This window comes from Zalophus californianus, chromosome 2 (assembly GCF_009762305.2).
Source record: "Zalophus californianus isolate mZalCal1 chromosome 2, mZalCal1.pri.v2, whole genome shotgun sequence".
Taxonomy (NCBI): Eukaryota; Metazoa; Chordata; class Mammalia; order Carnivora; family Otariidae; genus Zalophus; species Zalophus californianus.
The window spans coordinates 190008001-190025042 of NC_045596.1; the positions used below are offsets into that span (position 1 = coordinate 190008001).

At 36.3% G+C, this 17042-nt stretch overlaps 1 protein-coding gene and 1 pseudogene across 1 annotated transcript in view; one reads left to right on the forward strand and one right to left on the reverse strand.

Annotated features, from left to right (window-relative positions):
• The window catches only part of TENM3 (teneurin transmembrane protein 3), a 1257915-nt gene that overhangs the window by 967979 nt on the left and 272894 nt on the right, over nt 1-17042 (reverse strand). Inside the window, exon 2 of the mRNA XM_027598498.2 lies at nt 3917-4079. The gene's annotated coding sequence lies outside the window, so the exon portion shown is untranslated. The remainder of the gene's footprint in view (nt 1-3916; nt 4080-17042) is intronic.
• Nucleotides 578-669, forward strand: LOC113926017 (annotated as a pseudogene).

The following is a 17042-nucleotide window of genomic DNA, read 5'->3' on the forward strand; positions in this document are numbered from 1 at the left end:
CTCAAAGTAAATGGGTCCAAAACAGAACCCTACCAACATTTTCCTACTTCTCTTCCCCACCTTAGCAAACTACAACTCCATCCTTCCAGCTGCTCAGACCAAAAACTTTGGCGTCATCTCTGGTTCTTCTAGATCTCTCATCTCAGAGGCAACCCCTCAGAAAATTCTGTCGGTATTGCCTCCAGAATATATGTGGAATGTGAAACCACGTATTGCCACTGTCTCTTTTCCCATCCTGGTCCGAGCCACCATCATCTTTGCCCGGATTATCCTAATAGTCTTCTACCTAGTGCACCTGCTGCCGCCCTTTCTCCTCTTCCGTCTCTTCCCAGCACAGGATCCAGGACTGTCCTTATAAAACATACATCTGGTCATGCCATCTTCCTCCTCCAAGTCCTCCAGTATTATTCCACACCCAGAACACAAACAAACAAAACACACATACACATACAACACACAGAACAAAATACAATACTTTAAAAGCTTCGCATCTTACCTAGATTAAAAGCTAAAATTGATTAGTAGTCTCTAACCGTCTGTCTCCAGGAGTCTGCTATGTTCTTCCTCTCCTGCCCAAAGCTTTGCGCAGTGGCAGTATCGTAGCCAATGAGGTTTATCTGAGGCGCGATTACTGCTAACTGCTAACTGAAAACTTCCTCTCCGGCTTACACCCCTGCTTTCCAGCCGTTAGCCCCTTCGTGCCACTTGCCTCTGGGAAGAGTGTCCTTTCTCAGAGCTTTGCACATGCTCTTCTTTCTGCCTGGAACGCTCCCCAGCTGCCTGTAGAGGCCTTTCCCTCACCTCCTTCAAGTCTTTGCTCAAGTATCACTTTCTCAATAAAACCTTCTTTATTGACAAAAGCACTTCCAAGCATCCTTCCCTGTTTTATTTTTCTTCAGAGTATTTACCACTATTTCTCTGTTTCTGTCCCTTTCTCTCTCTCTCACACACACCCATACACACACACACACACACACACACACACAATTTATTCTGTTTACAGTCTGTTTTTCCACACACGAATGCATGACCTATGAGGGCCAGGGTTAGTTTTTTTTTTTTTTTTTCTAATCTGTTTTGCTTACGGTTACAATCCTAGCACTAAAAATAGTGCTTGGTACATAAAAATCCATGAGTAGAACTTGTAGAGTGGATGCATAAATGGTAGGTAGATAATTAAAGGGCTATGCATTTTTGTGGAAGAAATATTAAGACATTATAACTAGCAATTATTTTAGAGGGGAGAGGCTTTTATAAATGTGTCGGCATTGATATTACAGGATATTATAGCATATTTGTTGATTTTTTTCTGTATGCTCTGTCTTTTAAAAAATGTAACAAATTTTATTTTACATAAATCCACAAAACCTTTAAAACTGCTGTTGCAGTTACAAACAAGCAATTCACCCAGTGACCAAACAGTGGTAGAATAATGAGTTGTCCAGCTAACTGAATAGTCCCACATCGAAAGAATGACATGAATTCTAAATGAGGAAAGTCTAAGAAAGCTATCAACCTACTGAAGCAATAAGTATATGAAAAGTGTTCTGTTTTGAAGACAAGAGAAGAATTCACTGAGGTTTTATTTTACTGTATACAGCACAATAGTAGAGGGTAACCAACACGTCTCTTGGTTTGTCCTTTCATCTATCAAATAATAATAATAGTATGAGTATGATGCACTATAGCAACTGGAAACTTGGATCTGATAGTCCGCGTTCGGAAACTGACTAGAGTAAGAGCTGATTTTATTAGCTTGAGTGATAGGCTATTATATTAATGGTTCCACTCGAGGCACGGTGGCCCTGGCTCACCATTGTGCTGACTGCTCTCCATTTCGTAATGACTTATGGTTTTCTGTCAGGCATCAGCACTTTGATGACCCAACATCTATGAAGAAAAACGTTGATACTAATTCCGGCACATTTTACCAATTTAAATCCAAAGGTACTGTTAACGTAGTATTATTAAAGTATGTTGAGTTTTTGTGTGAACTGCATTAAAAATATGTGAATTCAAGTAGGACTATCTGCCAACTGATGAGCATATGGTTACTTTTTCTCCTAATAAATATTTCTAAAGATAAGAGACTAATGAAGCACACAGTGATACTGCCTTTTCATGATTATTAAATACATAGATTCTCAAGAGAGATGAATAGATTTAGGTCATTCCAAGCACAACTTCATAGAAAACTACCTTAAGCACCTGACCTTGCTTAGCACATATCATTTGATGAAACAATGGGACATAAACACATAATTACAGACAATTAAAATAAAGGCTTGGACTTTTTGAGGTACAACATGCTTCCTGCTCATTACACCTAAATCATTTTTTTGAGCAGATAATGTTATATGACTTATACTTCATCGGTCTCGATACATTATATTTGGGTCCTGTTCGCCACCAGATAATAAAAGGCTCTAACTAACAGTCAAGGAAATGTTCTACTTTTATTCCATTTGAGTCTTAGCAAGATAGTCTTGATGTTAAAAGCATTTTATATTTTTTTACGAGATTATAAGCTCAGGATTTTCTGATCTCTCTCAATTTTTCTCCACTTCAGGTTTTCTCCCAGGTAATGATATAGCTATTTGATAGAAATGCAGCCATCTTACGATTTTCTTTTTAAGTGGGGCTCCACATTTTTCACAATTTGAAACAGTAGGCACAGCAAAGTGCCCTGAAATAGAAAGAGAGAAAGTGTGGGGGCAACATGTTCTCCTGAATGTTTTAGGAACCCAAAGTCTTAAAAAAATTCTTTTTGATTTTTGATACTGGGACACGATGGTTCCCCCCCCCTAAATATTTTCTGAATCCAGTCCTGTTTCCTTTTATCACTTATTTTCTCTACTTTTGCCAGTACCGATTTTGGGGGTCTGTTTAGGTTTGGCAGTTTATTTATTAGTTCTAAAAACCTACTTCAGGATTTCTGTCATTTGGATTTTCTTTCCCTTTTGTTCTCACTGTTTGCTTTTCCACTTCTACTCACTTTGATGTATCCACTTTATGCTTAATAATTTCTCAATCTAGGTTTCTTGTGGTCTTCATCCTTTTACTCTTGCCATTTAAAATTTTACACAGTAGAACTCAGGCCCTATTTACATTTTGTCTGAATGACACATATATTTTTAGTGATAAATTGTCAGTAAATAATTCAGTATCCTGAATTTCCCATATTATTCATACTGTCCTTGAAAATAATTAAAATGGTGGGCTTTTCACAATTGTTGAGACAGTTTTAAAATTTTGTGAATGAAAATTTAAGATATAAATGGAGACGTTTAATATGGTACAATTGTCTTCATTTCTATCAAATAGCCCTGTCTCTTAATTTTATTTTAGACTAATAAGCCATCTAGGCTATACCAAGTGGTTTATTAGATCTTAGGAAAGTCAGAGCCTCAGAATACCTATAACAGCATAAAAGAAATGGATGAACTGAAAGCCTCAGAATGAAACGAACATAAAAGAAACATTTCAGTATGGTCTTTGGTGAGGCTGGGGATTAGGTGTGCTTACAACTAGGTACATTTCTAAAAACCAAACTCAGGGACTAAGGTTGGGTTTGATTTCAAACAATCCCTCCATAGCATACGCGTTGGTTGCTATGCAACACAATTTAATATCAACAAATGATGCCAAGTGATTTTTGCATACTGTAATTGGCTTGCAAGTTTTGCTGCTTGAAAATTGCAAAGAGAACGCAGTTATTTAAATTTAAATGGCTATGTTAAAAATGCTAATTTTTATAATTAAAAAAAAAAACTACAACACAAAACCTACATCTTAAAACTGAAGAAAAGAACTGCCTTCTGTGATAATAAATGTGCAACAGTCTGGAAAGTTTCTCTTCCCCCCTTTGGGAAAGCATAGAACATATTGAAATAACTTTTTATGCTGGTCTACTCACCTAGCTTCTCTGATGAGTTGGCTGTGGAAAGCCTGTATAGAGGCAGAGCTCAATTAGTGTAATTTATGTATCCTTGGACGTCAATCATTCCTGTTGAGAGGTGGGACTCGTAAGCTCTCAGTGCATTAATTAAGAGCTCATCTCAACAGAGCCATCTTTCTACCTAAGGACCAAAAAGAAAGTTTTAATTAGATTTTTAAAAGCAAGTATGTCATATATGAAAGCAAGTATAGTTCTTTAGTTGGTATGCGAAGCAACAACTGGAAGGGGGTATTCCAAACAATACAAAGGGCACACGTTTTCAATCATCTGCGATGTTATCAGTAAAGGGGGGTGGGGGAAGCATCCATCTCAAACCTCGGTCTCCGCCCTTGGAAATCACTCCATGGAAATAACTAAAGTTTTGACTGTGTTGTTACATTGCCAACATAATTATTGGACCGCTGTCTGATTACTGATGCAGAGCTGATGTTGATCAAGTGGAATTACAGCCTTGAGGACAGACAGTGTTTTTCTCTGATGGCTGGCTTTTTGTTCCAGGCTAGCTTCAGACTGAGTATGCAGTGGGCAATACAATGCAAGTTCAGCAAAACAAGAGTGAGGGAACTTGCACAACACATCCAATTTCATTGGTTCAGTGATGGAGTGAGCGTGCCGTTGTTCACTAACCTAAAAATACAGGGACTCGAGAGAGGTAAAAACTAGCAGGGCTCACTGGTGTCAGCTGCTTGAGAGAGGCTGTTCTCTTGGAATGGCTTGTGTGAGGCCATCAAACATACTTCTTAGGGCTCACTTGGGAAATAATAGATACATTATTGATTAAAATATTTATAAATTAAGGGAGGGAAACAAATTTTAAAAGCTAGTTTGGAATCTAGAAGGGAAATATATCTACTAATAGCTATTAACCCCTCCCTCATCATAATTAAGGTGGGGAGGTTAGAATGCATGCTTGGGAGAACAAAACCGAATGAGTTTGCCAATGTCAAGAAAAAAATCAAATGGTGGCAACAAAAGGAAAAAAAACCCAAGTAAACAATAAAACACCACCGTAAGTCACAGACATAATGAATACATTACCCAAACTAAAACATTCGGAAAAATCAGTCCCAGAAAAAGTAGGGATGCAAATTTCGTGCTTTCAGAAAGGTTGTAGACAATGGGGAAATATAAACCCAAGCACAAGGAGCACAAAATAAGTGATGTAATAATTGTAAGGAGGTTCCTAACAGGGACGATTGGCTCAAGGGGCAGACGCCACAGAACACAAGGGATGCTCTGCTCCTTGGTTCAACATAACAGAAACTGCGCTCCAGTGTTTTGCATTGCTATTATATTTCATGTTGTTTTTCTAAGGGAGGGTGTTTAGAGAATCCAGTTAGTGTATATGCTACAAATTTACCACCTAACTAGCTAGCATACAGCAACAAACCTGACAAAAGAAACTATAGATTTTATAGGTATATGGTTGTGCAGTATGTTTCTAAATGATAGTATATGAGGAAACCATTACTATATAGAAAATTTGTCAAAAGAATAAAGCTGGAAAATTGTAACATCATTTATGCTAATGTTCATAAAGATATTTTATAATCCTTTCTCTACTCTTTCCCCTCACATATTTTCCCAGCTATTTTGCCTCATTTATTGTGCTGTATAATGTTTGTTGCACAATACATAGAGTAGTACTCCCCAGATACAAATTGGCAATTGTGCTGGTTACACCAATCTTGTGTGCCTGAAAAATTTATGTCATACAACATCCCCCCATTTGAGTACCATTTTTGCGTCCTTCAGTGCATCTTTTTATTTGCATTTAAGCCAGACTATATTACTGAGCCAAATTACTTTTTTTATTATACTAAAGGATGTCTAAATGGTAATATTCATATACATAGTTTGTGTTTTATGACTGTGTGCAATTTGTGTACCTTAGGACTCTCTTAAAGTTAGTGAGTATTTAGTACAATTGCTCTCAAAGAAGAAATACACCATGATGTGTTTTTCCATGAGCTGTCAGCTTTTTATGCTTCCCTCCCCCAAATCAGTTACAATTAGTTTTGTGATGTGAAAGCACCTTTTTCAGCAACACTGACCATGGCAACTTTGTTATACATTCCCTGTCAGTTTCCACGGGCTGTGTTTCTTAAGCGCATGGTAGAAGGAATAGGCTTCAGAGCAGGTAGTAAATCTGTGTGCTTTTAGCCAAAGATATGAATTTTCTTACTACTTAATTTTTAGCTTCAACAGAACCCAACTTGATGTTGCTGGAGGTAGAAGGAAGTCTTTTCCTAAATGAAATTTCCTTGTTCTTCTATAAGCCGTTTTCTCCACTTAATGGCACCTGTTGAATCAGCTAAAGCAGAAACCAGCTCACATAGTAACTAGACCAATGGATCTGTAGTAGGCTTTGTGCTTTGCTCTGAACTTGCTGGCAGCGGTGCAATGGCAATCCAAGGAAGAAACCTTGGTCTGTGTGTGGGGAATGGCAGCTGATGGAAAATCCGGGTTCATCTTCTGTTCTACCTTATTATAAGAAATCACATCCTTTTTCAGATTCTGAGTTTGCGACTCCACCACGTCATTGCCCAAGACTCTCCTATCCTCCGAGAATGATTCTGTGTTACCAACTACACACTTCTAATCTTTTCCCCTTAGCAGCTACCAGGACAGTGGCAGGACAAGAAAATACATGGCTTTGTCTCTTCTCCAAAGGTTTTGGTGAGCCTCCCCTATTTCCTGGCATTCTGGCAGGGGTCATTGAAAAGTATAATTTGATGAACTGGGGGTTGATCCAAAAAAAAAAAAAAAAAAAAGAAAGTGAGCCCTGGTAGTGACATCATGAAGGCTCCATCTGTTTCAATTTCAATTTTAATTCATTTGGTATGTAAGAATAGCAGAGTTGGAGTAGGCATTATTGTTTTATTAATTATGTCTGAGTGAATACAGTCACATGAAGCTATGTGGTCCAGAAAACAAAGCCTTAGAGTACATTTTACTCATCGGATAGTTTTTACCAGGTGGGCCAATAAATTCTTTTGAACATTTAGTTAATTCCTTCAGTGAAATCGGTCAAACTAGTATACATTAATTCGCTACATTTTCTATACTCATGGGACTTGTATCCAAAGGCAAACTATAATGAAGCTGTCGATAAAATGACCCAGTTCTCTGTTGTCTTATTACTGGTGATTAAGTGTGAAAGAACAGGTTTATTGTCTGACCTCCTCTATTCTTTCTGAGAAATTATATTAGAAGGGATAGAAATTCATTTTTTGAATATATTGTGAGAAAAAATATGGACACCAAAATAGCACACTGGATTCAAAAACACATATCTCAATAAAGTATAAAGTGGGACTTCCAGCAGCCTGCAAAGGACAAAAACACCATCTCTGAGTTTATTTTATAATTCACATTGGCAATTACGAAAGGCTTTACCGGAGATTTTCATATTTCCATTAATGAGACTCCATATAAAAAAGTTGGCAGATACGAATTCAACCTAGAAAAGCAAAGGACAGACCAAGCAAGTCTAAGTGTCCTTAGAATGGGTGGGTTTGGAGACTGAGACTGGGTAGTGCTCTGCAAAGTCTACTTGTTTAGATAGGTTTTTCCCTAAGCCATAGAGGAGAGATGTCTGAGTGGGTCATCAGTCTTTTATCTCTGACATTTTATTATTTAGTTTTAATGCTAAAATATTTTATTGTACATGAGCCTAGAGGTTTTCTGCTTTGATATGTTTATAAGACAGAATAATAAATAAATGATGATTTAGTCCAGTATTGATGTCAGGATTGTAGTAAGCTTCATATTTTTTAAACCTTTTCCCAATTCTGACTTAGGAAAATTAGTTTCTAGTTACTTTCTTGACATCTAAATTATCGGGGGGAGAAGAGTCCCCTCCAACAGTTTCATGGGCATTAGGTTATGTTAAGTGACACCAACTAATATGTACTTGTATTGAATGTTTCCAGTACCAAACTGTGTTCCTATAACTCTTCTACAAGTTTAATAATAAAAGGGGCAATAGTTAATGTACTCTATTGAGAACATATTTGAATGTGATCTTGGGATCAAAGATCAGTCCCTCATAATGAAAAGTCTGGCAGTTAGTGAAACTATTCAGACACTTTACAGGTAAAACCCAAGTGGTGAAAAACAGCAAGGGAAGTCCATAGTCACTTACATTCTTAAACAGAATATTTTCTCATATACTCTCATCTTTCTGTGTTCATGTGGATTCTATATATGGGCCTATTAGCATATACCACCCACACCTGTTAATTGCATTTTTATTAATTTAAATGAAAGATTGAGAGTGAGAACTTTTTAATATTCAACAAATATTCACTATTTCCAAATAAGCTTGTAAATGTCATGACATTTGAAAAGCTTCACTCTTTCATTGTGGTATAATTGACATAGAACATGATATTAGAATCAGGTGTAGAAAACATAATGATTTGGTATTTGTATACAGAAAGCTTCACTTTTATTAGGCCATTTCCTTAAAATCGCTGTAGAAACTATACACGGGCTACTTTTTTAAAAGAGCTTTGGGTTATTCTGTAGTTCTTTTCTACTATCAACAGTAAAGCCTTATTTCTCCTGTTTTCATATTCTCAATAACTGAAATCAAGGAGAAAAACAATAGAGACTTTTTTTTCAGTGATCAAGAACATCTTGAGATATTAGGGTCCTATTGAGAGCCAGTTATAGTTTCATATAAAGTATGAATCACTTTGAACATTGGTCTCCTACAGTCAACATCACCCAAAAAACAAGTCTATAATTGGAGATTATATATATATATATATATACACACACACATATATATACGGATATGCATATATGTCTGTATACTTGCATGTATATGTTTAATGTCAAGTAGAAACCTTCCACATCTCCCTTTGTCTAAGAAATGTGTGTGAGTGGTGATGAGGTGGGCGTTGTAAATGATACTTAACTGGCTCATTCACACAAGTATTTATACAATGAGTTTTTATTTAGCGCCCATGTAAGTGCCCAGCACTCTTCTGTGTTCTGAGAATGAGGTAATGAGCAAACCGGATGAACACCCTGCTCTCACTGAGCTTCCCTTCCAGGAGATGTATAGATGGAGTCATTCCCTAAGACCTCAATACATTGATCTGGTCTCCTCTTTTTACGTTTTATGTGTCATGGCCTCCTGATGCCATTATCAATTTGGTGATTTTCATCTTCCAAAAAACATTTGAAAACATACTCTGTGTTGAAGTTTGATTTGCCACCTAAGATGACTGAAAAAGCAATTCTAAATTACTCCGAGGCATTCAGTATAAAAGGAAATTTTCAAAGATATGTTCATGGCTTAATAATTAAATCTGCGTGGATATGCCTGCTGGGAACTTCTGCAATAATAAAATAGAATGGCAGGTTCCACGCCTCAAACAAAGAACTTTCTCTTTCCAAGATTTGAGTCACAGTATATTAGGATTTAATAGATTTTGCATTTTTGTAAATGCATATGCCAAAATTTCATGGTAAGGAGTCTTGAATTATTATTCAAGTACAATCCAAAAGATTCAGAAAAAACACAAAGAATGGGAAAAAAAACACTCAACAACATAACTGTTTCAGAGACTCCCAAGTGCCTGAAATAGTAAGATATCTCTGCTTTGATCTCAGTTTTGGAGTTTCCCCTTTCCTTACCCTTCTGCCCCATAAGATATGCAGAAATTCTGTCTTTTTCTGCCTTTTACAAACTAGTTCAGATCTGGTTACAACATCCCAATAACTACACATGATGCCCACAAAAGGAAATGGCCATCTAGGGACAGCATTGATGTTGACCCGTGGACCTCAAAGTGCTTAAGTATTATGAAAAGCTAAAAACGAAACCATAAGAGGAGGCATGAATTACCAACTTCTCTTGAGACTCAGTGAATCCAGTCACCCTTTCCTGAGAAAATGATGACAGAAAAATGACACCAGTCTACAGAGATAAGCAACAGCTGGGGTTATAAAGATATGTAAGCTTTCCAAGGGTTTCAAAGATACACCTAAGTTCACTATAGAGAAGATTCTGTAAAATAACTCCATCATAAGGTCATATCTTAACATAAATAGATTTCAGAAGATTGGACTTAATTATACATTTATATCAGTTTACATCTTTCAATATTTATCTATTTATCTATCTTCAGAAGTCAAGGAAAAATAAAGTTCTACCTTCCCTCCATGGTAATAACTGTAATGGGAAGAAATTGCTTGCATAGCGATTTTAGTTCCAGAAGTCCAAGGACCGAAATGCAACTCCCAATCATCCTCTGCATTTTCAGGGCATATAAAATCACAACACTTTAAGGTACTCTCAGAACAGTTAGGCGATTCTAATTTGTGTCCATTCTCCTCTTTCATTTCCGTCTCCATAAATAATGGATAAAGCAACAACGGGTCTTGGCTGACTTTTTAATTCTAATATACAAAAATTATCTCCTGGAAATAAATTAACATCTATACAATAGTCTGCAAATGGTTTGAAAGTAATTTGGTGGTTCTTAAGATGCTCCATGTGTTCTATTTTATTTTTGAGTCAATTTATCACTCATCCCTCTTCACTTCATCCCCATGCTCTCCCCACCCTACTCCCACCTCAAAATCCAAGTTCCTGTCACACTGAGGCAGAGACTCATTCTGTTATTTTTTTTTGCCCCTGTTCTTGGTTTGCTATTCAATTTTCTGTTAATTGGTACTAACTGACATATCAGAGTGCAAGTGCAAATGCTATGCAAATATCAAATGGAAAGCTTTTTTTTTTTTTTTACGACTAACACAATTGATAACTGTGTAAATATAATAACTGTACCGGTTAGAGTCTACCTGATTTATAAAAAGGGTACGTGGGGTAAGTGGATTTTCAAAACAAGGGCTGCTTAGCCCTTTACGAATCATTATGCTTTTATTTTATCTTTTTTAGGTTGGAATCTTAGAAAAAAATGAAGACATCACACGCTCCTGCCCTTAAGAAACTGTCATAGGAAGTAAAACCATAAAACCAAAATAACCTGAATTAAGTGAATAGAGGGATGCCTCTAGATGCATTGCAGTAGGTGAGACTGTCCTTCCACTGTGGGCTTCAGAATCCCATTTTGGTGTACTCCTTCTCTGGGGGTAATTTCAAAGTTCAACGTGATTTCTTGCCAAGGTCACCTCGTATGCTTCTTTCCCACCATATATCCCATCAATAGATGGATATCTATGGGTTATCTCCCACCACCCACCCACCCAATCAGTTCTCAGCCCATTTCTATTGCTGTTGGGTTTCCTGCCTCGGGCTATAATTAAAGCAAATTGGAAGAGGAAGTAGGGGAAATCTGACAACTAATTTTGTGTCTGATAAGTAAAATATATGCAGAGAATTTTTTTTTCTTGGACTCATATTCTTTTTCCTTTCCCATTTAATTTTAGATTCCTTCTGCCTTTGAGGCTTTTATGTAAGTTAGAGATTGATATATAAATAAAATACAGTCTGGCCATATCTCATTCATCTTATATACTCCCTTAACTTATAGAACTGACTCTGGTGCCCGGGGAGGTCAGACCCCTGGAATATTCATTTTCAGTGTAAAGTTTATTTATAATAATGCTCATTTGTCTGTTAACTACTTTGCTGATATATAGTACAGGAGATGGTAATCATTTTACTTTATTTTATATATGTCTTCCCAGTAAAAAGACCTGGGCATTCACTTCCTTTTAATCAGCCACCCTTGGGAAAATCAAGCCCATGTGACAAAAGTCATCCTAATTCAGCATGTTAAGTTAGAACCACACACTATCTTGCACAGGGTAGACATTCAATAAATACTTGTTAAACTGAACTGAACTTTATAAAATATGCCCTTGTTAAATAATATTTCAATAGTATTTAATCACTTATTGAAATGTTTACTTGCACATTAAAGAGAATCTTCATTAATACTAAAATTTAGCAGAGATTCCTATAAGTAGCCTATTTGTCTATTTCATAAAATAATAGAGAACTTTAAAAGTATTAATCAGGCCTGATTTTTTGAACACGTCTTAAATGTTTTTCTTTTGTCCCTATCACAAAATGGATACAATCTGAGTTAAAGAATTGACAAGACTCTAAGTTGTGATTCTGTCTTTGAACATTTGTACAAAAGTGATTTAAATCAATGGAACAGAATAGAGAGCCCAGAAATGAACCCTCAACTCTATGGTCAACTAATCTTCGACAAAGCAGGAAAGAATGTCCAATGGAAAAAAAGACAGTCTCTTCAACAAATGGTGTTGGGAAAATTGGACAGCCACATGCAGAAGAATGAAACTGGACCATTTCCTTATACCACACACAAAAATAGACTCAGAATGGTTGAAAGACCTAAATGTGGAGAGGAGTCCATCAAAATCCTAAAGGAGAACACAGGTAGCAAACTCTTCGACCTCAGCCGCAGCAACTACTTCCTAGAAACATCACCAAAGGCAAGGGAAGCAAGGGCAAAAATGAACTATTGGGATTTCATCAAGATAAAAAGCTTTTGCACAGCAAAGGAAACAGTCCACAAAACCAAAAGACAACCGACAGAGTGGGAGAAGATATTTGCAAATGACATATCAGATAAAGGGCTAGTATCCAAAATCTAAAGAACTTATTAAACTCAACACCCAAAGAACAAATGATCCAATCAAGAAACGGGCAGAAGACATGAACAGACATTTTTCCAAAGAAGACATCCAAATGGCCAACAGACACATGAAAAAGTGCTCCACATCGCTCGGCATCAGGGAAGTCCAAATCAAAACCTCAATGAGATACCACCTCACACCAGTCAGAATGGCTAAAATTAACAAGTCAGGAAACGACAGATGCTGGTGGGGATGCGGAGAAAGGGGAACCCTCCTACACTGTTGGTGGGAATGCAAGCTGGTGCAGCCACTCTGGAAAACAGTATGGAGGCTCCTCAAACAGTTGAAAATAGAGCTACCATACGACCCAGCAATTGCACTACTGGGCATTTACCCCAAAGACACAAATGTAGTTATCTGAAGGAGTACATGCACCCTGATGTTTATAGCAGCAATGTCCACAATAGCCAAACTATGGAAAGAGCCAAGATGTCCATCGACAGATGAATGGATAAAGAAGATGTGGTGTATATGTGTGTGTGTGTGTGTATGTGTGTATATATATATATATATATATATATATATATATATATATAATGGAATATTATGCAGCCATCAAAAGGAATGAGATCTTGCCATTTGCAACGACGTGGATGGAACTGGAGGGTATTATGCTGAGCGAAATAAGTCAATCAGAGAAAGACATGTATCATATGACCTCACTGATATGAGGAATTCTTAATCTCAGGAAACAAACTGAGGGTTGCTGGAGTGGTGGGGGGTGGGAGGGATGGGGTGGCTGGGTGATAGACATTGGGGAGGGTATGTGCTATGGTGAGTGCTGTGAATTGTGTAAGACTGTTGAATCACAGACCTGTACCTCTGAAACAAATAGTATATTATATGTTAAAGAAAAAGAAGATAGTAGGAAGGGTAAAATGAAGGAGGGGAAATTGGAGGGGGGTATGAACCATGAGAGACTATGGATTCTGAGAAACTGAGGATTCTAGAGGGGAGATGGGTGGGGGGATGGGTTAGCCTGGTGATGGGTTTTAAAGAGGGCACGTATTGAATGGAGCACTGGGTGTTATACGCAAACAATGAATCATGGAACACTACGTCAAAAACTAAAGATGTAATGTACGGGGATTAACATAATAAAATTTTTTAAAAAGTGATTTAAATAATCATAATTTATATTAAATTCATGCTTTTGTCTGGGTGGTCTGCAACTCATAATCTGGAACAGGTTTTTTACTGTCTTCAGAAATGCCCATTTTGCACAGTGAACACTGTCGTTAAGGAACAGTCAAATAAATATGAGAATCACAGATCTTCTCTTGTTAAACACATAAATAGAGCATGAGTCACATTTTTACTTTGCTGTCTGAATAGCTTCAATCTGACAACTTAACTTTGGGAGTTGCATTAGCCACATGTACAAGTTATTCTAGTAATCTCTTAAAAACTAACCATGTAATTATAGAATGTGCCTTTCTGTATTGTTCTTAAAGGTATTGTTCTATAAAGGTATCAAAACTATCTGAATCGTAAATTTTCTATCAATCCTGAGAAATTATAAAAACAAAACGAAGCAACAAAAATCTGTGGCGGACTGCTACTTTTCCCGCTTCCTCCAAATCCATTTCCCCCTTCTTCCATTTCCCCCTTCTCCTCCTTGTCTATTCAGAAAATAACTTTCCAGCTTCTCTTGGAGGTAGTGTGGCCATGTATTTAAATTCAGGTTAATGGAATGTGAGCAGTCATCTTTCCCTGGACATTGGCTTTTCCACTTTTGTCACTGGGTGGAGGATGAACCTAACCTGCTCTCATGACAAGGATGAAAATCACCGCCTTGTGGGCTTGCAGAGCAACAAGATGGAGGTGCCTGCTTCCCCAAATGACCCAGTGGAGAAGAGGCACCCTGCAAGCCTAGACCAGCTGACTGCCACGTGAAAGAGGAATGCATTCTGTATTATTTAAGATGTGGTGTCTTGGATGTTCCTTCATAATTTGACTGAACCTTCACCCTACTCTATCTGTGGATGATATGGACAGAAGAGTTTCTCTTACAATACAAAGCAAATGAAAACAACTTGATGGCATTTTCATAGTCCTCTGAAGAGTACATTATTAACTTTCATTTTTTAGGGTGACTTCACGTTAATAGGAGCTTCACTTCTGCCACATTCTTCTATTTGTTCTTCACAGGAAGAAGGAGGGAAGCACAGGTGACTGTGTCCCTCTCCTTTGATTGTTCAGTTAACGTCAATGGCTCCTGACCACCTTTTGAGGCCTGATCAAATGCCACCTCCTCAGAGATAATATTTTTTTAATTTTCCAACTGGTTTAATCATTTTTCCTTTTTATGAATGCCCACACAATTGTATCTGTACTTGGGGACTTTGCAGCACTTCCTGTAATTAACCATTCATTCATTTGGCCTCTATGAAAAGGCAAGGTTCCTCAATGAAGAACTTATATCCGATTTATGTCACTGGAGAATTCACAGTATTTTGATGTACTTAAAGCATATAAATATATGTTGATGATAACAGTGAATAAATACATTCTCATTTATTAAATTATAAAACAACCCTTATTAGGCTTAAGGAAATAATATAATAATGCATCTTGGATGTAAAAAAACCATTCTACTCTAACCCAGAAGCCATATAAACTGATGACAAAAATAATAATTAATAATGACACCAAATGACTTAAATTTCAGATGGGAATTGTGATTGTCTTTTAAACTGAGCAACATCATTTCTTTTCAACTGTACCTAGGTAAAATTTTTAAAAGGCAAGAACATGACTCTACTACAAACTCTTGTTACGTTAAATAGTTAATCACATAAAGATCAGACTGATTTGATTTTGGTGGGAAAATCTATAAGCCATTTTAAAAATCATGTCTGATATTTACTCACTGGCTATCTTATTTACTAGGCTTTATAAGATCAAATCATGTGTCACCTACCAAATTAAGGCACAGTAGATTCTTGATTGATTCTGAAGTTAACATTAGGGATAGCCATCAAAACTGGGTTTTCAGTTGGTTCTTATTAGCTGGCTCCCAGTCTAATTAGAACATGGAAATACAGAAAACATTTTTGACTTGTTCCTAATACTCAAAAGTCTGGGAACCAGACAGAAAATTCTCAAATAGGCTTAGTAATGCACTTATAGATTTTATGTATTCAATTCTCAGATGCTCTTGTTTGAACACAATCTATTAAATATGACTTAATAAAATATGGTAAATATCTTCTCTCTCTAATATTCTAAATGCTACCTTACACTAAGGCTAAAGAAAACCATATTCTTAAATAGATTATGTGAATTAGATAGTATTATGTTAGAATATCATCAAATTCTTTTCCTAAAATTTTTTTTTCCAACACTTGGGAGACTAGAATAACATGAGTTTGACATTCAGTAGTAATACTTCATGGCTGTGTGAATTTCTGCAAGTTACTTAACTTCTCTGAGCCACAGTTTCTATATATTTAAAGACTGGGATGATAATACCTACGTATAGTATTAATATAAAAAGTGGATTATAAGACTGCATGAAAACCCTGATTATAGGACCTATAAGACATTCATTATATATAAAGCCCTCTGATACTTCTACACAGTGGGAAAGAAAATTGGCATTATTCCACTCATTTCACCTTCCCAGAGACCTTAATTAGCATATAGTGGATGGTTAAAAATGATGTATTTTTTTATTTTTCAATGAATAAATATATTTGTAATTTTTTATAAAATTTGGTAATTTTATAAAATATATTTGTAGTTCTACACTACACAATTTTAATAAATAATTTTATATTTGAATGAATAAATATATTTTTAAAATTTTATACTCTCATTCTCTCTTATCATTATCATTTCTTTCTTTCTTGGTCTTTTCCTGTTAGTGTTTAAGCACTGTTAAGTATCTATGTTTTCTTGAAAGGCAAATAAAAACAACAGCAACCCTTCCCTTGAGTCTTGGCATTCAAGATATTAAGCTTTTTGCTAGAAGTATCATTAAAATCCTATGGTACTGGTGCCAGAATTGAATGAATTGATGAATGAAACACAATAGGTAGTCTTGAACTAGATCTTAGCTTTTAATAATCACAAGCCATCACCAGCCAAAGGACAAAGAATCACTTAAAATGGTTTTGAAAATCTGGGTATATTTGAGGGAAAAAAAACCACAAACTAATGCTGGATCTTCATTTTGTAATTTCAAATGTATTTAAAGGGTAAATGCAAAAAATCCAAATAAAGAAGTAAACCTGGTTTCAGGGAAAGATAACAATTTGCATGCATCCATTTAATGCTTTTCCTTCTGGACACCCCTGACAACATCAGTAAAAATATATATATATTTACTCATAAACCCACAAGAGCAGAAAGAGTGAGAGACAAAAGAATAGCAACAGAATTTTAGAGGCTAAAAAGCAAAGGGTGAGTGGTAACGAATTTAGTGGAT